Raw genomic sequence first — 19,019 nt, 5'->3', positions numbered from 1 at the left:
CTCCACCCAGGTAAGTCCAAGAGTCCAGTAAATACTACAAGAGACAGTCAGAGGGAATGACAGCCAAGAATATTGACCTGAGTTCGCCTGAGCACCAATGTAGACTAAACCCAGAGTCATGATCACTGCCGTTGTTCATTGTTTTGACGGATAAATTGATGGATTATTTCATGATGCATAGAATTGAATGCTGAGCTCAACAATCCAAGGATCAACACTGACCATTAAATGATGGGCATGGAAGCCCAATAAGAAGAGGGAATGAGAGGTACAAAGTACTTTCAGTAAAAGTGGAACATAAGTACAAGGACATTTGCAATTAACTGAAATAGAGATATAGGGTACTAGCTATGGGGGGATGTACAGTGATGTAGGATATTTTTCAAAGAAGAAGCATATTTCACTATAATGAGTAAGATCCAGAACAAGGAATACTGGCAAACATTTTTCTGCAACAGCAATTCAGGAGACATACATTTCATGGTATTTATGGCCTCTTAATATTAAAATTAAAAAATTTTTATTATGTGAAAATGGGTATGCCAACGAGCTTACTCTGAAATTATTCATTGCCTATAAGATTAAATAAATGTGTAGATTCACTAGCCCATTACTGCCTCATTTTAAAATTGACCCGTTCAGGTCTTTTGCTTTCCTATAGGAAGTTCAGCATGTTTTTGCTCCTGTTTTTTTATTATATGCTTTCAAACTAGAAACTGGATTTTTACCATTAAGATTGCTGTTACCACTTAACTATGTCATGTATGTATGCAACTATTTGGGCAGAATGTGTGAGAATTTAAAATTTTTATGGGAAAAATCTGTTCCAGGCATCTTATGTACTCTCCATTGTTCTTTTTTTTTTAATTTAACAAATTTAATGATCACTTCAATTTGCTTCACTTGCAAATCCTTGACTTAAACAAAAATGAAAATGTATGTTCTTCTTCATACTTAGTCCAAGATACACTTTTGCATATTTCCAACTACTTTCCGCATCCCTTATTGTCTTTTTGTTCTAAATCTGTCACTAAAAATTGCATCATAGTCAGCCTCCATCTGAAAGGCTCTTTTCTTTACATTTGAATAAATATCACCCTTATCTTCCATATGCATATTGGAATCCATATATTTCCATATAAGAGAAAATTATGATTTGGATAGTGTTTCTGTCTCATACTATAAAAACTTGCTGTCATCTTATTTCTTTCAATGCCTTTCATAATAAAAAATTGAATTAGTGATATTATTAAAATATTATGATGCAGAGGGCAAGATGGTTGGATGACATCATTGACTCAGTTGACATAAGTTTGAGCAAACTCCAGGAGATAGTGAAGGACAGGGAATCCTGGTGTGTTGCAGTTCGTGGGGTTGCAAAAAATGGGACACAACGTAGCGAAAGGTTGTTGCTGAGCCACGAAAGACTCTGGGATTTTTGGCTTCAGAAGGAGAGGAATTCGATCCAAGGCCAGTGACAAGACTTGATCACTCAGAGCTTTTGTGTAATAAAGTTTTATTAAAGTATAAAAGAGATAGAGAAAGCTTCTGACATAGACTTCAGAAGCGGGCAGGAGTGCTCCCTTGCTAGTTTTTAACAAGAAGTTATATACCTATTAGCAGGCTGCTAAAAGGAAATGTCTCAAAACTCAGAGTGGCACCAAGCCCCTCACCCACAATATGCATTTTGAGATAATATCGGCAAAAGGTGAGTTATCCCAGGCCATAAAACTATTGACATGAATCTTGAAGAAAGGCAGATTTCCAAGCAAATACATAGTCTTATTAACATAGCTTAAGAGAACATTTCCATAAGAAAAACGCATTGGTTAGCTCAAGGTTTAAAAAAAGTTAAGTTCAGGTGGAATCAGGTGTTGTCATGGCAACACAGAATTTTAAAAGAAACCTCCTTTTAATTTTGTATAGAGAAGGGGGAAAAGGTCTGACACTTTGTAGTTTGTTTCCTCCTGCCACTTAAGAGAGAGATTAAAAAATGACTGACACTTGCAGCCTATTTCTTCCGTTTGGAGACTCCTAGCCTTCCTGCCTGTTACACTCAGTAGCGACTGAACAACAATTCTAAACTTTTCGTTTAGAATTTGGTTTTGCATTTTCCTTCAGTTGTCTCTCATATGGCTTTTTCTAACAGTGAATTCCTTAAAATATAGAAGATACATAACTTGGATGAAGAACTCCTTGTGACTTGATGTTTCAGCAGCAGGAGGGAGAACACCTTGTTCCTCAACATCCTCTGACACCATTTCTCCTCCCTCTCCTTCCTGCTCATGTCCCTCACCAGACTGGCTTTCTTTTTTGGACTGGAACATATTAAACAAGCACCTTCTTCAGGGCCTTCAAATTAGCTGCTCCCTTGCCAAGCTGCACTGCCCCAGGTATGCTCATGGCCCTAGTTCTGTCATCCTTAAGGTCTCTGTTCAAATAGCACCTGTTCACAGGTCTTGCCTAAACAGACATGAAAAATCATACTCCCTTTTGACTCTACATCATATCTCCTTCCTTTTTCTACATAACACCTGTCACCATCTGATATGCTATATAATTTTTGTTGGCTTATATTCTGTCTCCAAAATGGGATCTTAGGAGCTTTTGTTTTCAGCAAACTACACTCCCTGTGTAGACAGTACTTGGAACATTGTCACTATTCAACTTATATTTTTCAGATGCATGAAAGAGTTTCTCACTAGAACTCCGAATACATGACATCTTGGGGAAAACACTGACTCTTAGACAAGGTCTGCTAGTTAGAGATGACACAGGAGTTTACCTAGTAAAGTGTGAAAGTCGCTCGGTCCTGTCCGACTCTTTGAGACCCCATGAACTATACAGTCCATGGAATTCTCCAGGCCAGAATACTGGAGTGGGTAGCCTTTCCCTTCTCCAGGGGTTCTTCCCAACCCAGGGATTGAACCCATGTCTCCCGCATTTCAGGCAGATTCTATACAGGCTGAACCACAAGGGAAGCCCAAGAATACTGAAGTGGTTAGGAGTTAACCTAAAGTACATGAAATCTGTGAACAAAATATTGACATTAACACCTTTATGGGAAAATATAAAAGATAGAAATTCAATCATGTGAATAATGCCCATTTCTGTGAAAATAGTCACGTTATTTTCCCCTTTTCTGGTAGTCAAACCACCAAATGGAACCAAGGAACGTAACGGGGGTTTCAGAATTTCACCTTCTGGGATTTTCAGAGGAACCAGAACTGCAACCTCTCGTATTTGGACTTTTCCTCTCCATGTACCTGATCACCGTGTTTGGAAACCTGCTCATCATCCTGGCTGTCAGCTCAGACCCCCACCTCCACACCCCCATGTACTTCTTCCTCTCCAACCTGTCCTTTGTAGACATCTGCTTCACCTCCACCACCATCCCAAAGATGCTGTGGAACATCCAGACCCAGAGCAGAGTCATAACATTTGAAGGCTGCATCACCCAGGTGTATTTTTTCACACTCTTTGTAGTACTGGACATTTTATTGCTGACCGTGTTGGCCTATGACCGCTTCGTGGCCATCTGTCACCCCTTGCACTACACGGTCATTGTGAACCCCTGGCTCTGTGGACTGCTGGTGCTGCTGTCCTGGATCATCAGCGTCCTGCATTCCTTGTTAGAAACTTTAATGGTGTTGAGACTATCCTTCTGTACAGTCTTAGAAATCCCCCATTTTTTCTGTGAACTCAATCAGATGATACAACTTGCTAGTTCTGACTCCTTTCTCAATAACATACTGATGTATTTTGCAGCTGTCCTGTTGGCTGGTGGTCCCCTCTCTGGTATCCTTTATTCGTATTCTAAGATAGTTTCCTCCATACATGGAATCTCATCAGCTCAAGGGAAGTATAAAGCATTTTCCACCTGTGCATCTCACCTCTCCGTTGTCTCCTTATTTTATTGTACAGGTTTGTGAGTGTACCTTAGCTCTGCTGTTACCCACAGCTTACACTCAAGTGCAACAGCCTCAGTGATGTACACCGTGGTCACACACATGCTGAACCCCTTCATCTACAGCCTGAGAAATAAAGACTTAAAGAGGGGTCTGAAAATACTCTTTGAAGAGGTAGCTCTAAAATGTCCTTTTGTTTATGGGCTTAAGAAGTGCCCATGATAGCAGAGCTCAAAGCCTGTGCCAAACATTGCCAGTCTTTGATCATACTGTGGAAGTAGAACATTGTCTCTTTTATTTTCCTTGGAATTTCTATTTTGATTTTGACTTTATACAATGTGTGCCACACACTTGTATGTTTTGTCATATCTCTGATATCCATGATTTTTCCCTTTTTCATTTTCCTACTCTCACAATTGCATTTCCAATCTTGGATGTGAAATATTTGAAAATACCCATTTATCTCAAGAGTCTACATGGATCTCTTAAGAATTATTTCCTCTAAAATAAAATATGTAATATTGAGTATTTTTCATTTTGTTTGACTAAAAGAAATAATCATGAGCTGTATCATTCCCATAAGTGGGGGGGAAACTTCTTGGCAATCAGAACTATTTATAAGTTTACCACAGATGAAAACTTGAGACCATCATTTCTAACTTTTGCGAAAATCATTCTTTACATATCACTTCATTAATTGCTCTTTTTGATAATCCAAATTTAACATACTGGTTGTTGTCACTGATTAAGGGTATTTCCTACTCATTAGGCTCTTATTTTCTGTACAGCTTTTTGTCTACCATAGTCACTAGCAATATCTGACAATAAAATACATCTCCAAGTGGAATCTACTCTGAAGTTACCTATGAGTAAATAGATAGAAATAATATGGCCTTAGAGTGGGCTTCCCAGGTGATACTAGCTATATATAAAGAACCCACTTACCGATGCAGGAGACACAGGAGATACGGGTTCAATTCCTGGGTCAGGAAGGTTCCCTGGAGAAGTAAATGGCAACACACTCCAGTATTCTTGCCTGAAGAATCCCATGGACAGAGAAGCCTGGCAGTTATGGTTCATTGGGTCACAAAAAGTAGCACACAACTGAAGCGACTAAGCATGCACAGCCTTAGAGTAGGGTTAAACCTAAGTACAATGAAACAAAATATTAAGTCTATGAAAAAGATGTATTTTTCAGACAGTTCACATACTCATCAACGTATGGACCATCAGTGTTCATTTTTAAGGTGTGTTCATTGAGCTGAAGGACTGGAGGCACGTTTTGGCTTTTTATTAAATTATTTTCTTGTGTCTGAAATTTCCACTGCCTCAACGCCATGTGATTCCTTCCATTCCTCAGAATGAAATAACTTCTACTCTTCAAAATTTTCTCACAACTGCTAAAAGGGCAGAGAATGAACAACATTACTATCATTCATTATATATCACTCTCATAATTAAAGGATGACTCACTGGAAAGCTTGGGTTCTTGTTGTACAAACATGCATATCTTTCCAGCCTCTCCACACGACCTCAAAGGAAGTCACTTTTCTATTTTTTTAATTTATTTTTGACATATTTTTTGTTTCATATTTTATATAAAATAAAGTTGAGCGACAGAGTAGTCATGACAGTTATCTTCAAATTTCAAAACAAATGTTTTGAACAAGCAGAATGAGACTATTACAATTATCTTCAATTCCATTCATTTTTATTATCATATCAGTTAGCTGTGAAACTGAGCAGGACCTTGTGGAGTCTTCCCAGAGACAGACCCTCTTGTGTCTCCTTCATCTTATGTGCTGAGAATTTAAGCCTCTTAGGCTTTCCCTGAGATCCAAAGAGCAGATTTAATCAGACAAGTGTGAAAATGCAGAACAAAGGAAAACTGTCAAGACAAAACAAAGTCAAGGACCTTTGGGCTTCCCTGGTGGCTCAACAGTAAATATCTGCCTACCAGTGCAAGAGATACAGATTTGATCCCTGGATCAGGAAGACCACCTGGAGAAGAAAATGGCAACCCACTCCAGTATTTTTGCTTGGAAAATCCCACGGACAGAGGAGCCTGCAGGTTACTATCCATGGAGTTGCAAAGAATCAGACACAACTTAGTGACTAAACAAAACAAAACATAAAATAGCAATAGCCTAGTCATAAAAGAAAGTCAGGGCTTCCCAGGTGGCACAGGTAGTAAAGAACTCGCCTGCCAATTCAGGAGATGGAGGTTCAGTCCTTGGGTTGGGAAGATCCCTTGGAGGAGGGCATGACAACCCACTCCAGTATTCTTGCCAGAAGAATTCCATGGACAGAGGAGCCTGGCAGGCTATGGTCTGTAGGATCGCAAAGAGTCAGACACGATTGAAGTGACTTAGCACACACAAAACAAAGTTAAGGACCTTTGCTCCTCTTCAAGGGCTATAGATAATTCCCTTTTTTTAACATTAAGTTTTCTTCCCAGCTATTCTTTTTCTTTGATTAATTTATTTAATTGGAGGGTAGTTACTTTACAATATTATGATGGTTTTTGCTAAACATCAATGTGACTTGGCCACAGATATACATGTGTCCCCTCCAACCTGAACTCACCTCCCTCCCCATCCTATCCCTCTAGGTTGTCACAGAACACTGGCTATGAGTGTCCTGCTTCTTTCATTGAACTTGTACTGATCATCTATTTTACATATGGCAATGTACATGTTTCATGCTATTCTTTCAAATCGTTCCACCCTCGCCTATAGGTAATTCTTGCACCATACTCTTGAGTCATCTTGAAAAGTCTAAAACTCCAATCAGGTGAAAAATCTTAACTGCATGCCGACCACAAGCACCTAGACCCCAGACTAGTTGAAACAAGAAGATTGGTGACTGTGGTTCCAAAAACATTATTCTGTTAACTTACCATCAATCAATCAGAACAATTGCACATAATCTGATTTCACAACTTTGAGCCAGTCTCTCACACTGTCTTTAAAACCTCTTCCCAGAAAGGTATCAGAAATTTTGGGTCTTTTGAGCATGAGTTGTTCATTCTCCTTGTTTGGGACCCTGCAAGAAACCCTGTGATTTGCTGCACCACAACCTGCTATCAGTGGATTGGCTTTACTGCACTCAGGGGAGAATACTCAAGTTTGGTTCAGTAACAACTGCTACATACAAACTTGCCTAAATAGAACTGATTAATAGAACATCTTTATTATCTAATGGCATTGTAGGATGGGGACTTGTTCTGATCTCTGCAGGGCTTTTCATGAGTCTGTTGCTCTTCAGTCCCTAAGTCGTGTCTGACTCTCTGTGACCCCCTGAACTGCACCACTCCAGGCTTCTCTGTCCTTCACTATCTCCTGGAGTTTCCTCAAACTCATACCCATTGAGTCAATGATGCCATCCAACCATCTCATCCTGTCGCCCCCTTCTCCTTCATGAGTCTGTAGTCAGACATGAAATTCTATGTTGTGATTCTAAGACTCATCCATGATGTCGTGTGAGGCTGTACTCCTCTTCTGTCTAAAACTCCTTTGATATATGTAGGCTAATGTCCCAGTTTTTAGGGGGGAAATGAGTTTATTAAATGTGAGTTGTCTTAACATAATTTTAACTACCTTACATGTGTGTGTGCCCAGTAGTTCAGTCATGGATGACTCTTTTGCGACCCCATGGACTGAAGCCCACCAGGCTCCTCTGTCTGTGGGATTTCCCAGGCAAAGAATACTGGAGTGAATTGCCATTTCCTTCTCCAGGGGATCTTCCTGACCCAAGGATGGAACTCGTGTCTCCTGCATTTCCTGCATTGGAAGGCAGATTCTTTACCACTGATCCATCTAGGAAGTCCTAAACTACATTAATATCCACATAAGAAGCTTTGCTTTATCCCATTTAGAAGCAAAACTTCCCACTCCTGTTAGATGTGATTCAGTTACTTTTGCTCCAGATAATACCATGACATGTATACTGGAATTTTTAAATATTGATAAATTGATTAAAGCATAGTTACATACAATAAAGTGAACCCAGTTAAAAATCATTAAAATTAAGAGTATATACAATCTAGTTCCATTTCTATATATCTTGAGAAGGTACACAATAAGTTCTACTGCTTTGTTATGCGCTTTCTATAAATGGAATTCCCCTAGCCTCTGTTTCCTTACTTCTAAAGGTAATGTGGAATAATAAACATAACTTCTGAGGGATGCTGTGAGAAAATAGGAAATCTATAAAAATAGCTGCATAGCTAAAAAAATTTATATGTAAGAGGCATATGTGTGTGCATTAATTGTATATAATCTTCTCTCAAATAAACACATTAATATACATAAAAGCACATGCACACAGAAACATTTATAATCCAATTTGTTATGTTGAAAGAAACTTTTAAAGAAAGTTGGAATATAAAGAAATAATTAGAACAAATAATTTCACAATTTGTATGGAATTACAAAAAATCTCAAATAGCCAAAGCAATTTTGAGAAAGAAGAATGCAACTGGAGAAATCAACCTGCCTGACTTCAGGCTATACTACACAGCAACAGTCATCAAGACAGTATGGTACTGGCACAAAGATAGAAACAGATGAATGGAACAAAATAGAAAGCCCAGAGATAGATCCATGTACCTATGGACACCTTATCTTTGACAAAGAAGGCAAGAATATATAATGGAGAAAAGACCATGTCTTTAACAAGTGGTGCTGGGAAAACTGGTCAACCACTTGTAAAAGAATGAAACTAGAACACTTTCTAACACGATACACAAAATAAACTCAAAATGGATTAAAGATCTAAATGTAAGACCAGAAACCATAAAACTCCTAGAGGAAAACATAGGCAAAACACTCTCCAACATAAATCACAGCAGGGTCCTCTATGACCCACCTCCCAGAATATTGGAAATAAAAGCAAAAATAAACAAATGGGACCTAATTAAACTTAAAAGCTTTTGCACAACGAAGGAAACTACAAGCAAGGTGAAAAGACAGCCTTCAGAATGGGAGAAAATAATCGCAAACAAAGCAACTGACAAAGAATTAATCTCAAAAATATACAAGCAAATCCTACAGCTCAATTCCAGAAAAATAAGCTACCCAATCAAAAAATGAGCCAAAGAACTAAACAGACATTTCTCAAAGAAGACATGCAAATGGCTAACAAACACATGAAAAGATGCTCAACATCACTCATTATCAAAGAAATGCAAATCAAAACCACAATGAGATACCATCTCACGCAGATCAGAATGGCTGCTATTAAAAAATCTACAAACAATAAATGCTGGAGAGGGTGCGGAGAAAAAGGAACCCTCTTATACTGTTGGTGAGAGTGCAAATTAGTACAGCCACTATGGAGAACAGTGTGGAAATTCCTTAAAAAACTGGAAATAGAACTGCCATACGACCCAGCAATCCTACTGCTGGGCATACACACCGAGGAAACCAGAACTGAAAGGGACACGTGTACTCCAATGTTCATCACAGCACTGTTTATAATAGCCAGGACATGGAAGCAATCTAGATGTCCATCAGCAGATGAATGGATAAGAAAGCAGTGGTACATATACACGGTGGAATATTATTCAGCTATTAAAAAGAATGCATTTGAATCAGTGCTAATGAGGTGGATGAAACTGGAGCCTATTATCTAGAGTGGAGTAAGTCAGAAAGAAAAACACCAATACAGTATACTAACGCATATATATGGAATTTAGAAAGATGGAACGATGACCCTATATGCGAGACAGCAAGAGACACAGATGTAAAGAACAGACTGTTGGACTCTGTGGGAGAAGGCGAGGGTGGGATGATTTGAGAGAATAGCATTGAAACACTTTTATTACCATATGTGAAATAGGTCGCCAGTCCAGGTTTGATGCATGAAGCAGGGTGCTCAGGGCTGGTGCACTGGGACGATCCTGAGAGATGGGATGGGGAGGGAGGTAGGAGGAAGGGTCAGGATGGGGAACACATGTACACCCATGGCTGATTCATGTGAATGTATAGCAAAAAAATGTTTTTAATTAAAATTTTTTTTAAATTTTAAAAATTAAAATAAAAAAATAAAGAAATGAAAATAATAAATGTCTGAATTAACATGAAGTTCAAGGAATATAGAAGCTTAGGCAAAATAATTTAAGTTAAAATGGGCTTCCTTTGTGGCTCAGTGGCAAAGAATATGCCTGCCAATGCAAGAGACACAGGTTCAATCCTTGGGTTGGGAAGATCCCCTGGAGAAAGAAATGGCAAACCACTCCAATATTCTTGCCTGGAAAATCCCATGGACAGAGAAGCCTGACAGGCTACAGTCTTTTGGATCGCAAAAAGTCGAACACGACCTAGCGACCGAACAAAAACAGTGTGATCTTACTTTTGATAAAAATGACCTCTTAATTAAGTCCTCACCATCAGATTCACACTTCTATTTATGGAATGGGAACTCAGTGCACCAACTAACAGGGCAAACTTCCAAACTGACTCTCATTTTTGTCTCCTATTAAAGTGGGTCACTCATACAAAATATCTTAATCCAGAGGAAACTAAATGACTGAATTGAGAAGCTTAAACTCAGTTCCCGTGAACTGTATTTTATTGGCTAAATGACGCATTTCATTCCTACTGCTGCATAACAAATTATTGCACTAGTGCCTTAAAAATTAAAGTCCTAAGAATCAGAAGTCTAGTTTCATCTCAACGGGCTGAATACAAGGTGTCTGTGAGAACCGGGATCCATCTGGATGCTCCAGGGAAGAAAACTTCCCTAGATCACTTTCTAGTGTGTATTCTTGATCAAGTGGTTCTTTTGTTATTTTTGTTCACTGTTGTTCAGTCACTAAGTCATGTCCAACTCTTTGCGACCCCATGGACTGCAGCACTCAAGGCTTCCCTGTACTTCATTACCTCCCAGAGTTTCCTCAAACTCATTTTCATTGAGTCGATGATGCCAGCCAATCATCTCATCTTCTGTCATCCCCTTCTCCTCCTGCCCTCAATCTTTTCCAGCATCAGAGTCTTTTCCAATAAGTCAGTTCTTCACGTCAGGTAGTACTTTGTCATCTTCAAAATGTGCAACATAGCATCTTTAACTCTCTCTGTGAATCCAGTTCTTCCTCTAGTCAACATATTTAGAGGACCATTAGGATTACTTTATACCAACCTGGATAATCCAAGCTAATCTGTTATATGTTATTTGATATCATTCAAAAGCCCTTACATAAAAATTAAACAGAATTTATCACAGCCTCTGCAGTGAGTGAAAACTTTTCTTTCAAAGTTACATACAAAAATGATTTAGGGGGACTTCCCTGATGGCCCAGTAGTTAAAACTCTGCTCTTTCAATGCAGGGGGTGAGGGTTTGATCCCTGGTCAGGAAACTAAGATCCCACATGTCCCCTGTGGTACAGCCAAGAAAAAAATGATTTTGGGGGGAGAACACCAAAACATTCCTGTAACTGAATGTGACACAGGACCAGAGCTTTGTTACTCAAAGTATGACCTACAGACTAGAACCTGCAGCTTCACAGTGTTCAGGATCTTGTTAGCAAGGCAGAGTCTTAGAGCCTAAGAAACATTCAATCAGAATTTGCCCTGAATTAGAATTCCTGGTGATTTGTATGCACAATGGAGTTGGAGAAATGCTGGTGTAAAGGAGTTTTCTCACATTATAGCTGTTAACATTTGGGACAGGATAATTACTTGTGTTGAGTGTAATCCTATGTGTTGTGAGTGTTTCACAGCATCCCACCTTACACTGACAAATATCCCAGGAGCAAAACCATCTCAGATTGAGAAACACAACCCAAAGTCTGAGAACTGGAACCACACTGATAAAATTGCATTAAAGATTCCATCCCTAAATTGGTTTGTAATGTTCAGCAGAACATTAAATGCCTCTCAGACTCATTCTTGAAATGGTAAATGGAGTTATAATAGTACTACTTCACAGAAGGAACTTTTCTAAAAATTAAATCAGATCATCCCTATAATGTACTAAGATAGTGAAGTGAAGTGAAAGCTACTAAGTCATAATTTCTTTGCAACTCCATGGACTATACATTCCATAGAATTCTCCAAGCCAGAAGGCCAGAATACTGGAGTGGGTAGCCTTTCCTTTCTCCAGGGGATCTTCCCAACCCAGGGATGGAACCGAGGTCACCCACATTGGAGGTGGATTCTTTACCAGGTGAGCCACAAAAGAAGCAAGAAAGGAACTAATATAGATAATGGTACATTAAAAATCTAAACATATCTCATAACTTACAAACATTTTATAAAAAGGAGCAAAATGACAGCTCTCTCCTTATATATAAATGTAAAATGCCAATTGGTTTTAGCAAAGGTGTCAGAGAGTCAAGGAGTGCACTGTCCAATGTGTCATATTAAACAAAATTGTCCCTCCTATGACGAACTGAATAATAAATTACCCAGCTATAAAAAGGAATGCATTTGAGTCAGTTTAATGAAAAGAGAAAACCACTAGACCATTCAGGTATGACCGAAATCAAATCCCCAGCAATCATACAGTGGAAGTGAGAAATAGATTTAAGGGACTAGATTTGATAGACAGAGTGCCTGATGAACTATGGACGGAGGTTCATGACATTGTACAGGAGACAGTGATCAAGACCATCCCCATGAAAAAGAAATGCAAAAGAGCAAAGTGACTGTCTGAGGAGGCCTTACAAATAGCTGTGAAAAGAAGAGAAGTGAAAAGCAAAGGAGAAAAGGAAAGATATTCCCATCTGAATGCAGAGTTCCAAAGAATAGCAAGGAGAGATAAGAAAGCCTTCCTCAATGATCAGTGCAAAGGAATAAAGGAAAACAACAGAATGGGAAAAACTAGAGATCTCTTCAAGAAAATTAGAGATACCAAGGGAACATTTCATGCAAAGATGGGCTCAATAAAGGACAGAAATGGTATGGACCTAACAAAAGCAGAAGATATTAAGAAGATGTGGCAAGAACACACAGAACTGTGCAAAAAAGATATTCATGACCCAGATAATCACGATGGTGTGATAACTCACCTAGAGCCAGACATCCTGGAATGTGAAGTCAAGTGGGCCTTAGGAAGCAACACTATGAACAAAGCTAGTGGAGGTGATGGAATTCCAGTTGAGCTATTTCAAATCCTGAAAGATGATGCTGTGAAAGTGCTGCACTCGATATGCCAGCGATTTTGGAAAATTCAGCAGTAGCCACAGGACGGGAAAACTTGAGTTTTCCTTCCAATCCCAAAGAAAGGCAATGCCAAAGAATGCTCAAACTACTGCACAACTGTACTCATCTCACACGCTAGTAAAGTAATGCTCAGAATTCTCCAAGCCAGGCTTCAACACTATGTGAACCATGAACTTTCAGATGGTCAAGTTAGTTTTAGAAAAGGCAGAGGAGCCATAGATCAAATAGCCAACATCCGCTGGATCATCAAAAAAGCAAGAGAGTTTCAGAAAAACATCTATTTCTGCTTCATTGACTATGCCAAAGCCTCTGACTGTGTGAATCACAATAAACTATGGAAAATTCTGAAAGAAATGGGAATACCAGACCACCTGACCTGTCTCTTGAGAAACCTGTATGCAGGTCAGGAAGCAACAGTTCGAACTGGACATGGAACAACAGACTGGTTCCAAATAGGAAAAGGAGTACCTCAAGGCTGTATATTGTCACCCGGCTTATTTAACTTATATGCAGAGTACATCTTGTGAAATGATGGGCTGGATGAAGAACAAGCTAGAATCAAGATTGCTGGGAGAAATATCAATAACCTCAGATATGCACATGACAGCACCCTTATAGCAGAAAGTGAAGAAGAACTAAAGAGCCTCTTGATGAAAGTGAAAGAAGAGAGTGAAATATTTGGCTTAAAGCTCAACATTCAGAAAACTAAGATCATAGCATCAGGTCCCACCACTTCATGGCAAACAGATGGGGAAACAGTGGAAACAGTGGCAGACTTTATATTTGGGGGCTCCAAAATCACTGCAGATGGTGACTGTTCAGTTCAGTTCAGTTCAGTTCAGTCGCTCAGTCGTGTCCAACTCTTTCCGACCCCATGAATTGTAGCACGCCAGGCCTCTCTGTCCATCACCAACTCCCGGAGTCCACCCAAACCCATGTCCATCGAGTCGGGGATGCCATCCAATCATCTCATCCTCCGTCGTCCCCTTCTCCTCCCGCCCCCAATCCTACCCAGCATTGGGGCCTTTTCCAATGAGTCAACCCTTTGCATGAGGTGGCCAAAGTATTGGAGTTTCAGCTTCAACATCAGTCCTTCCAATGAACACCCAGGACTGATCTCCTTTAGGATGGATTGATTGGATCTCCTTGTAGTCCAAGGGACTCTCAAGAGTCTTCTCCAACACCACAGTTCAAAAGCATCAATTCTTTGGCGCTCAGCTTTCTTCACCGTCCAACTCTCACATCCATACATGACCACTGGAAAAACCATAGCCTTGACTAGACAGACTTTTGTTGGCAAAGTAATGTCTCTGCTTTTAAATATGCTATCTAGGTTGGCCATAACCTTCCTTCCAAGGAGTAAGCGTCTTTTAATTTCATGGCTGCAGTCACCATCAGCAGTGATTTTGGAGCCCAAAAAAGTAAAGTCTGACACTGTTTCCACTGTTTCCCCATCTATTTCCCATGAAGTGATGGGACCAGATGCCATGATCTTAGTTTTCTGAACACTGAGCTTTAAGCCAACTTTTTCACTCTCCTCTTTCACCTTCATCAAGAGGCTCTTTAGTTCTTCTTCACTTTCTGCCATAAGGGTGGTGTCATCCGCATATCTGAGGTTATTGATATTTCTCCCAGAAATCTTGATTCTAGCTTGTGTTTCTTCCAGCCCAGCGTTTCTCATGATGTACTCTGCATATAAGTTAAATAAGCAGGGTGACAATATACAGCCTTGACTTGCTCCTTTTCCTATTTGACACCAGTCTGTTGTTCCATGTCCAGTTCTGACTGTTGCTTCCTGACCTGCATACATATTTCTCAGGAGGCATGTAAGGTGGTCTGGTATTCCCATCTCTTTAAGAAACATAGTTCATTGTGATCCACACAGTCAAAAGCTTTAGTGTAGTCAATGAAGCAGAAGTGGATGTTTTTCTGGAACTCTCTTGCTTTTTCGATGATCCAACAGATGTTGGCAATTTGACCTCTGGTTCTTCCTCTGCCTTTTCTAAATCCAGCTTGAACATCTAGAAGTTCTCAGTTCACATACGGTTGAAGCACAGCTTAGAGAACTTTGAGCATTACTTTGCTAGCATGTGATATGAGTGCAGTTGTGCAGTAGTTTGAACATTCTTTGGGACTGGAATGAAAACTGACTTTTTCCAGTCCTGTGGCTACTGCTGAGTTTTCCAAATTCGCTGGCATACTGAGTGCAGCACTTTAACAGCATCATCTTTTAGAATTTGAAATAGCTCAGCTGGAATTCCATAACCTTCACTAGCTTTGTTCATAGTGATGCTTCCTAAGGCCCACTTGACTTCACACTCCAGGATGTCTGGCTCTAGGTGAGTGATCACACCAATGTGGTTATCTGGGTCATTAAGATCTTTTTTGTACAGTTCTTCTGTGTATTCTTGCCACCTCTTCTTAATATCTTCTGCTTCTGTTAGGTCCATACCATTTCTTTTATTGTGATCATCTTTGTATGAAATGTTCCCTTGGTATCTCTAATTTTGTTGAAGAGACCCTTAGTCTTTCTCATTGTATTGTTTCCCTTTATTTCTTTTCATTGATCACTTAGGAAGGCTTTCTTATCTCTCCTATTCTTTGGAACTCTGCATTCAGATGAATATGTCTTTCCTTTCCTCCTTTGCTTTAGCTTCTCTTCTTTTCTCAGCTATTTGTAAGGCCTCCTCAGACATCCATTTTGCCTTTTTACATTTCTTTTTCTTGGGGATGATTTTGATCACCACCTCCTGTACAATGTTATGCACTTCTGTCCATAGATAGATAGATATAAATAGATAGATAGATAGATAGATGATAACTTGAAGTTCTACAGATCCAAAGCTCAAACCGAAATGGGTCTCAGTGGGCTAAAGTCCACATGTTTTCAGTGCTGGGATCCATATAAATGCACCAGAAGAGACTCCATTTCCCTCCTAAATGACTTTCTGGTAGCCACCTACATTCCTTGGTTCATGGTCCTTTCTCAATCTTCAAAACCAGCAGTATAGCATATTAAATCTTCTTTGACCTCAATTTTCTTATTCTCGTTCAGTATTTACAGGACCTTGTTATTACCTTTCACTAACCTGGATAAACAAGGCTAATCTTTCTATCTTACTATGAAATAAAGTATTTTTCAGGTGTATGTTATTTGATGACACTGAAGAAACTTCAGGTAAAAGGATCAACTACTGAATGTATCACAGCCTTCATAATAAGTGAAATGCTTTTCTTTCAAAATTACATACAAATAGCAGAAGAAGGGATAAATAAAATGTGGTGTATATACACACCCACACAAACACACACACAGTGGAATACTACTCAGCCATAAAAAGGAATGAAATAGTGCCATTTGCAGAGGTGTGGATGGGCCTAGAGACTGTCATATAGAGAGATATGAGTCAGAAAGAGAAAAACAAATATCATATAATATTGCTCTTATGTGTAATCTAGAAAAATGATATAGGTGAATTTATTTGCAAAGCATAAACAGACACACAGACATAGAGAACCGACATATAAGGATACTGAGGAGAAAGAGGGAAGGAAGGGGGATAAATTGGGAGATTGAGACAGATATATATACACTACTATGTATAAAATAGATAACGAATGAAAACCTACTGCATAGCACAGGGAACTCTACTCAATGTTCTGTGGGACCTAAATGAGAAGGAAATCTAAAAAATAAGGGATATATGTACACACATAGCTGATTCATTTTGTTGTACAGTAGTACTTAACACCACACTGTAAAGTGACTTCAATAAAAATTAATTTTAAAAAAGAATAATAATCAAAATATTTACATATACATTTTATGATCTGGGATCAATTTGTTCTTGCTGTTCATAATTCAAGAACTAACTAGATTTCAATAGTGATGGGGCCATCTGGTTTTTTAATTATCCTTTTCTTTTAGAGACACACGCTGAAGTTGCTTAAATATTAATAGGTAAAATGATATTATATGTGAGAATTGCTTAAAAATAATCATCTCATGTGAACAGGAGTAGTGTGGCCAGGTTACAGGTTAAAACTTGTGAAACACATAGATGAGTTGATGAGTGTTCATTACACTTTTCACTCCTCTTCACTTCTGTATGTGTTTGAATTTTCCATAATAAAAAAGGTTTTAATGGTCCCAGTGGGAGAAGACATATTCTTTCAACATCTACCCCTGAGGACATAACTGAATTTTTTTCCATTTTGATTATAGTCCCCATATTCCTGCAGTTATATTGCCCCAAGCTAACAAAAATAAAAAATTTTAAAGAGAAGCTTTGAGAATTCAGCTTCTGGAGCTCAATAAACTTTGCCCCTCACCTTCAGTTCACAAATATGAGGGAAAAAAGACATTCTCTCATGCTTCCTAGAAGCATCACCCTGGTCCAGAGATTCATGTGTTGCTAGTCACTCAGTCGTGTTCAACTCTTTGTGACCCCACGGACTGTAGCCCATCAGACTCCTCTGTCCGTGAGATTCTCCAGCCAAGAATACTGGAGTGGGTTTCCATTCCCTTCTCCAGGTGCCTGGCACCATCTCCCTCATGTTAGAGGCACAGCTGCTGGCTACATGATTCACTTTCCTAGGATGACTCCATCAGATTGGAAATAATAACACAGAGCATCCTCGGGAAATAGAAGAGAGGCATTTCCCCAGGAGCACTGTCAGGAGCAAGAAAAGTGGACAAATCTATAGATTAAAAATGATTCAGAAATGCTCAAGTGCTAACCAAGAAGGAATCCTCAAGTTTAATTACAGCCTCTTCTCTCTCCTCGTCTCCCTTGCCTTCTGCTCATTCCCACATTATTTCTACAACCCTCTCCTAATTCATCAGGAACCATCTCTCTCCTAGTTTTCTCCTGGGCTACACTGGTTTTCCCTAACATTTTACTCAGCGCCCAGTCTCCTCCTGCTCACCTTACTGTAACTTGCACATCGGAGGGGCCACACTCCTCATTAACTCATACATTTCAGTGAGCATACACAGCCACTTTCAGTTGTCTCTGTGATGTACATGAATGACAGCACTCTCATCCCATTTGTTTCCAGGGAGATGAAATGAGACCATTCAGGAGAAGAGATTAGCATGATTCCTGTACCTGGTAAGTTTAATAAATATTAACTGCTATTTGTATCATTTCTTGAGTGCCTTCAATGAGCCAGACTTCAGTCTGTGTATGTCATATGTGTTGGTCACTCAGTCGTGTCTGACTCTTTGCAACCCCACGGACTATAGCCCACCCGTTTCCTCTGTCTATGGAACTCCCCAGGCAAAAATACTAGAGTGAGTAGCCATTTCTTTTTCCAGGGGATCTTCCCTACCCAGGGGTCAAACCTGGGTCTCCCGTGTTGCAGGCAGATTCTTTACCGCCTGAGCCTCCAGGGAAGCTCTATTTTTGTACAATTTCAAATAGGATGGGTTTTTTTTCTATTATGCATCTGTTTATTTCTGGAAATGGGAAAGAAAATGATACATGTTTGTATTTCAATCTAGTTTCACCAGAATGACTTCTTAGTTGTGATAGCTTTCCAATTGATTTTAGGTAGCCAGTTTATCATCTGAAAATGTGATCAATTTACTTTTACCCAAGATGCAACCCTATGATTGCTTTTTTATTCTTCAGTCATATACTCACTGGAGAAGGGCATGGCAAACCACTTCAGTATTCTTGCCTTGAGAACCCCATGAACAGTATGAAAAGGCAAAAGGATAGGACACTGAAAGATGAACTCCCCAGGTCAGTAGGTGCCCAATATGCTAATGGAGATCAGTGGAGAAATAACTCCAGAAAGAATGATGGGATGGAGCCAAAGCAAATACGATACCCAACTGTGGATGTGACTGGTGATAGACGCAAAGTCCGATGCTGTAAAGAGCAATATTGCATAGGAACCTGGAATGTTAGGTCCATGAATCAAGGCAAATTGAAAGTG

General features: G+C 39.4%; 1 pseudogene; it reads left to right on the top strand.

The window, feature by feature from the left end:
- The first annotated feature begins 3,099 nt into the window (after window positions 1–3,099).
- LOC145510418 (olfactory receptor 7A17-like) lies at window positions 3,100–4,130 on the top strand (annotated as a pseudogene).
- Window positions 4,131–19,019: the final 14,889 nt, after the last annotated feature.

Source organism: Giraffa tippelskirchi, chromosome 6, assembly GCF_054371585.1.
Source record: "Giraffa tippelskirchi isolate mGirTip1 chromosome 6, T2T-mGirTip1v1.2.pri, whole genome shotgun sequence".
Taxonomy (NCBI): Eukaryota; Metazoa; Chordata; class Mammalia; order Artiodactyla; family Giraffidae; genus Giraffa; species Giraffa tippelskirchi.
This window is presented reverse-complemented; position numbering and strand designations above follow the sequence as displayed.